We start from the raw sequence: 7,708 nt of genomic DNA, 5'->3' as shown, positions 1-7,708 counted from the left end.
TGGCCCGAAGGGGCATCTGGTCCGCAAGGACATCTGGCCCGAAGGGGCATCTGGTCCGCAAGGACATCTGGCCCGTTGGGGCATCTGGCCTGTTGGGGCATCTGGCCCATCGGGGCATCTGCTCTGTAAGGACATCTGGTCTGTAAGGACGTCTGGTCTATTGGGACATCTGGCTGATAACAAACGTCTGGCTCTAGTTGAGCATCTGGCCGTTAAATGGCGCCTGGTTCGTCTAAGCAGCACATTCCCATGAGTCCGTTTAGTCTAGGGTTTTAGATGCGAGATGTTACTATATATATCTTGTATTCGAAGTAACCCTAAACTTGCACTCTGTAAACTCAATATCGCCTCCAATAATAAGATCTCTCTTTGCCCGTGGACGTAGCCAAGTTGGTGAACCACGTTAAATCTCTGTGTCGTTGTTACATCAGTTTTATTCATCTGTTTCCGCATCTGTTTCTTCTCACAATTGTTACAACAGATTTAAAATAATATATCTACAATGTTAAGATTGACCTTCGAGAAAAGTTTTTGCTTGTATTTAGGCTTCATTGGTAACATAATTTACAATTGATTTAGTTTGAGTTATGTGCATTAATCAAAATTGTTACAATTAGTTTTAACCTTTTGAATTTGTTTTTTGTTATAATGTGTTAGAAATGAATTATAATTTTGATTTATCTTCTTTGTGAATTAATAAATCAAATAATAGACCAACATCAAAAAAATTGCATGTTTTACTTGAGTTAATTTGAACTAATATTTTATTGTTTGTCTTAGTTTTCCACGTTTGCTTTTGTAATTTTTACACAATTTTTGAAATATGATAGTTGTCAAATGTTTACTTTTGTTAATTAATAAAATATTCTCAGCAATTTTATAGCTGTTAGACAACTTCGAACACTACATGTTAATTCATCGGCCTTGGTTTTTTTTTTTTTTGAAATATGTTTGATAACGAAACTGGGAAAAAATACATCAATTAATATTTTTTTGAAATGTGTGAAAACACAACCCAATATAAAGCTATATGTTAATACTAGATTTTATTATCATTATACATATACATATCTTTAAGTATCTTTCAATTCATTAAAGTTTAAGATATTAAATTTTAGTTTTCCCTAGACAAATTTGCTTATTATTTTTGTAGGAAATGTTATGTTTATTGATATTTACAGTTTATTTTAAATGTTATATATTATAAGTTATAAAAAATTACTAATCAATTATTTTTTTTAAAAAAAAATCATTTTACAGAAAATTCACTATAAATTATATTTTCCACATAATTTTTTTACTGCAGACTATATGTCATCAATCGAAATTCTAATACTACATGCACTAATATAAATTCTAGTATTATATGTCACTAATCGAAACTTCAATTAGAAATTTAATAATTTCCAACTTGCATTTCATTCAAAAACCTAATACTATAAGTGTTTCATAATCAATGGTGTTATGCACTCTACACTTAATCCAAACGTGAACACGATGTCAGTAATCACTAGACATGGATTAATATGTGATTAAGCAAATAATTATGCTTTCACCTAAGTGGTTAACTCCAACTTTGTATTCAGATATTATGCTTTCATTTTAATAAAATTTAAGTTCGTCGAAAAAAAAGAAGCAAATAATTAGTCGGAAAAACGTTGATTGGACTCCGAGTATAGTTAAATGTGTTGTCGCATGGGATGGGAACATAAGGGACGCAAATCGAAAGACGTCTATGAGCAGTTAATCCACCGTCACGGCTTATAAAATTAGTCGGCCAATGTAAAGTTAAATTGATTATTACCCATTCAATAGTCTAACTAGACAAACATGCGTCGCTCAAAAGCTGTAATGGGCTCGGGCACCTCCATTTCAATAAATTTGTACAATATTAAATCCTTCACTTTTAGCCTATAGTATTTCTTGATATTATAGAAAATTTGCCACGGGACTAGAAGCATTTATCGGTAAATGCATACAGAATCACTAGAATCCCTTTTCACATATCACAATTTAAATATGCTAACATTAAATATATAACGAATGGCAAATATGAATAAAATAAAATACCAGGAAACATACAACATTTTTATGTGTGGAACGGTTATTCCATAATTATCGTGGTGGTATAATCTCCTCTACAATTATATCTAACGCATCTCCGGCCGGTAAAGCTAACCTTTGATCAGTAACTCTATAATATATACTCCCGGTGCATGTCAGATCAGTAACCCTATAATTAATGCGATTATATGGCCATGCCACCATCACAAAATGCGCCCAGCCTACTCAAATATACGTATTTTGTGCATCCACATACGTTCACCTGCAGACAAGTCTCGGAGATTCGGACATGTCAACAACAAATGTCATCAACCATAGTCTACAACGGCCAATTCGATTCAAGGATCTGGAGACCTATCACAGGAACCCACACGTCAAATAATTTCTCCGATCCGAAGACTTTTATGTTACACCCAAGGAAAAACTATATACAAATATATCTGATATATACACACAAGTGCAGGATGCAACCACAATTAAGTAAAGTAGAAAATAAATCGTTAGACTAAACAATACAAGCAAACACCTATGCTTTATCAGAAATCGCTTTAAATGATTTATTACAAAATCTACTTAATGAGTTTTTACACGTGTTAACATCATAACATATGTTACTGAAAAGTTCATAATCTATCTGATCTTGTCTCTCTTACGTCACGTATTTTAGCGTCTGTTTCAACACGGCCAAAAACACTTTTAAGATATTTTATTTTCTCTATAAAATCAGCTTACGTGTCTCTGTCAAATACATACAACCCATAGCTATTTTATAGCTATCTTTACCTTCCCAAAACCCTTTGTCCAAATAACCTATGATTATAGACATCTTTCATGTCAATAAGTGTAGCTTTTCTTTTCTTGTAATCGCACTTATGCCTTTTTCTTTAAGACATAAATTTGCTTTCCAAGTTTATTCCTCTTGTTTTTTCTCCAAGATACACGTCTACTCTCCAAATCTATACGACTCTAACTCAGTATCTTGATTCCACATGGTCTTCACCACTTCACACGTCTTCTGCATCGTGACTAACTACGTCACCAGATACTTCAAAGCACACTATTAACATTTACAAGCTCTTGCTTGCATCTACACACTATATTTAAATAGTATTCTGATTTTAAAAAAGTATTCTGATCAATTTCTTCACTCTAAACATCTCAAAGGTTTCAAATACTCTTTCTACTTTTGTTCACAGCTTCTTACATTTGAATCACTCCTAAATTTATAGTTAACTGTGAATGTTTTTTTTGAATGACTATCCGTAGATCTATATATTTCCCTAAGGCGTTGCTTAAACAATTTTAAATTCACTTTTCTTTTTGAAAAAAAAACCTTCCAACCAGAGTTAATTGAACATATGACCTCTTACACACCTATTAGATAATCTAAGAGTTTTGAACAATACACCAACGAAAGTGGATCAATTTCATTTTGGTTCAAAGCTTAACCCGTAACATTATGTTTCATTTTCGTATTTTCCAACCAGTCATTAGTTTTAGTTCTGACTTACACATATTGGAGTATCCTCGTAAAGACAACTTGCCGATTTTTAAAATGTTCTTGATCATCTTCGTTCTTGCGAATGTTCCGGTTTGCTCCCCACTGGCCTTTTAAATGTCAAGGTTGTCTAACAGCCTCGCCGCAGTTTGTAATTGTGCAGAGATTCAAAATTGGCCTAATATAATAATGCTATCTTATATATATATTATTCGTACTTATCTAAATGTAATCAAAGATAAACAAAAATCAATCTGTTTATTTTAATCTATAAATTTATTTTTGGAAAATTTTAAACCAATCATTTATTCTCTTAATTTTGGTAATAAAAAAAATATAACTGTAAATCAATCAAGTTAATAAAATTATGTAGTAAAGTCATATTTGAAAAAAAAAATGTCATATTTGAATTTAAACATATATCTATATTTGTGTGTTTAACTTATTCTAATTTACCTAAATGTAATCAAAGATAGATAAAATTGTATTTGTTTATTTTAATATTTATATGTATTTATAAGTTAATCTTTTGTTTGAAATTACAAAATAAATCATCTCTGCTCTTAATTTTTTTCTTCTAAATATATTTCATGCGTTAGATAAAAAAAACTTTATAATGTCCTTTTAAATATATTGTTTTCGATAATGCGCTAATGTGCACACATATGCTCAGTAATCATGGTTAGTGGTTTTAAAATGGAAAAAAATAATTAGTGTACATTTGGACATGTAAGAAAATGAAAAACAAGAGAGATGATGCTTAAGAACAAGAGAGAGAGAGTAACTCAAGAGTAAGAGAGATAGAGTAAAAGAATGATTTTGTTTCTTTAATTCATTTAGTTCACAATGTTACAATACTTAAAGGTTCAGAGATGAGATACAAACAAAGAGAGAAATAATAAAGAATGGTGTTACAAGATGAGCTGAAAGGGACAACATCTCAACAACTCTTTTTTCCTCTCCCCCCTAAATAGATCATGTGAGTTTAACTAATTTAGAACTCCAACTTGTCTCTGATCTTGCCAACGGTCTGGTTGACCTTTGAACACATCTTGGACGAGTTTGAACTTGCAAGGATTCTTCTCAAGTTTGGTTCTCAAGTCTGGTGACTTGTTCTCAAGTCTGGTGACTTGTTCTTAAGTATGGTTCTCAATACTCCCCCTCAAGCTTAACCATAAGGTAGGGTTGAGCTTGGAACCCATGAAGACATCCCTCATTAAAAATTCTTATGTGAAAAACCCAATGGGACAAAAACACACAAGAGGAAAAAGAGTAGATGCTTCATGGCTTAAGAGGATCATGATCTAGGAAAGTCTATGAGTCCCAATCTTGGATGGATGAACTCACAGACTTTGGTGCTTGCTCCTTTGGTGAAGATATCAGCTAGATGGTCTTCACTTCTAGTGTAGCAAGGTAGAATGATCTTCTGCTCCACAGCTTGTCTACCCTTGTGACAATCCACTTCAATATGCTTTGTCCTCACATGAAACACTGAGTTTGAAGCTATATGAATGGCTGCTTGGTTATCACAGTGCATTGTAATTGGTGTTGTTGTCTCTATGCCCAAGTCCCTTAGCAAGTTTCTGATCCAAATGAGCTCACTGGTCAGCTTCCTCATTGCTCTGTATTCTACCTCAGCACTTGAACATGATACCACCTTCTGCTTCTTGCTCTTCCAAGTAACCAGATTGCCTCCTATGAATGTGCAATAACCAGTAGTAGACCTCCTGTCCACTCTATCTCCAGCCCAATCTGCATCACAATATCCCATAATTTCAGTGCTCTTGTTGCAACCCATCCAAACACCTTGACCATGAGCCTCCCTTAGATTCTCCACCATATTCCAATGGTGAACCTTTGGTGCTTGCATATACTGGCTGACTTGATTCACAGCAAAGCAGATGTCTGGTCTTGTAATGGTGAGATAGATCAGCTTCCCAACCATTCTTCTATAGAGCTTAAAGTCGCCAAAAGGAGTGTCCTCAATCTCCCCCTCACGCAAGACTTTGTAACCCTCTTCAAGTGGTGTCTTAGCTACTCTTGCTCCAAGATTTTCTGCCTTATTTAAAAGATCAAGTGTGTACTTTCTTTGAGATAAGAAAAGCCCCTCTTTAGAGCGGCATATTTTTATCCCTAGAAAATACTTTAGCTCACCCAAATCTTTAATATCATTAGAGCGGCATATTTCTATCCCTAGAAAGTACTTTAGCTCACCCAAATCTTTAATATCAAAGCTAGATTTAAGAAAAGCTTTAGTAGAGATGATACCTTCCTTGTTTCTTTCTGTGATGGTGACATTCTTTGTCACTTCTTGTGATGATGATATCATCTACAATCACCACAATTCCTTGCTTACTTGTGAGGGTAACGAGTGTGTGATCAGCTTCTGACTTTACAAACCCTTTTCCATTGAGGGTTGTACTCAGCTTGTGATACCAGACTCTTGGAGACTGTTTTAATCCATAGATTGCTTTCTTCAGCCTTAGGACATTTCCTGGCTTGACCATGTCTTCCATATCAGGTGGTGGTCTCATGTAAACCTCATCCTCTAGCTCTCCTTGCAGAAAAGCATTCTGACATCCATCTGCCATAAATCCCATTCCAAGTTCACAGCCAAGGAGAGAACAATCCTTATGGTGTGGAGCTTAGCTACTGGTGCAAAAGTATCCAGATAGTCTTCTCCATAGACTTGAGTGTATCCTCTTGCAACTAGCCTTGTCTTTCTCCTTTCTGGCTTTCCATTTGCCAAGTACTTGATGGTGAAGAGTAGGCGACTGGTGACTGCTTTCTTCCCTTTGGGAAGCTCAGTTTCATACCAAGTATCATTCTTGATCATGGCTCCAACTTCATCTCCAACAGACTCTCTCCACTCATCATCCTCCATAGCTTCTTCATAAGTCTTTGGAACATATTCTTGATCCAGATTGGTGATGAAAGCTATATGATCTTGGGGATAGCTTGCAAAGGAGCAGGTTGCTTGGATAGGATGAGCCACTGCATTACTGTTGAAGTATACTCTGGTGTCAACCCACTTGGATGGTTTCCTCACTCTAGTACTCCTCCTCAATGATTGAATCTGCTCTTCTACCACTGCTTCTTCCTGTCCTTGATCACCATCATACTGATCTCCAGATTCAGCTCCATCCTGATCATGAACTAATGCTGAATCATCTTCTGGTGTTTCTGGTGTTGATTCATGCTCATTGTCCCCCTCAGGATCAGGATGGACTGTGATATCTTGTATATTTCCATTATCTTATCCATTCATCCATGTGCATTTTGATCATATAGACTAGGATTTAGCCATGTTTAGGTTGCATTTTGCATACATAAGTCTTTATCAGGTATTGGAGTACCACATGGAGTTCTCGGAGACATTTGGGTGTGTTTGGAGCTCGAAAGAGGTGTAAAGATGATCATTGGACGAGCAGAGCGTTGGGAGCGACTTCCCGGAGCGACACCAGCAAGTCGCTCTGACCTGCCTTTTCAGAGCGACCTTACCAGAGCGATGCGGAGAAGTCGCTCGCCATTTCATCCCGGTGGAAGCCGAAAACTGACCCGGAGCGACCTATCAGAGCGACCACTCCAGGTCGCTCCCGAAGCCCAGAGCGACTTGGCCAGAGTGACACCCCGAGGTCGCTCGCATTTCTATCGCATGACGACAACACAATGGAGCCAGAGCGACCTCTCGCAGCGACACAGCGAGGTCGCTCCCGAAGTGTGGAGCGACTACTCGGAGCGACGAGCGGAGGTCGCTCCGCGTCTTATTTCTGCTCGAACTTATGATTTCTCAAGGGCCTTTTGGTCATTTCATGATGCACGTTTTTATTTTCTAAACCTATGTTTTAATACTCTTTAAGCCACCGAGGAGGCAGATCTATCTTTGTTCTGAAGAAAACCACCAAAAACCTTGAAAAAGGGGATCTCTTTGATTCATTGATCACATGTTCTACTGTTGATTTCTATTCTATTATCTGTATTTTCTCTGAATGATTAATCTGAAATCCAATATGGGTTTAAGAGGAATCATGGAGATTAGTGAGTAATCACCTTTTGAATTCATGGGTTAGGGAGATTAAGGGTGATTAGGTTAGTTCTAGGATGTTTTAGTGTAGATCATTCTTGTTCCTTGCTAGTAGAGTATTC

Source organism: Brassica oleracea, chromosome C6 (assembly GCF_000695525.1).
Source record: "Brassica oleracea var. oleracea cultivar TO1000 chromosome C6, BOL, whole genome shotgun sequence".
Taxonomy (NCBI): Eukaryota; Viridiplantae; Streptophyta; class Magnoliopsida; order Brassicales; family Brassicaceae; genus Brassica; species Brassica oleracea.
The sequence above is the reverse complement of the archived record's forward strand: the minus strand, read 5'-3'. Positions refer to the sequence as shown.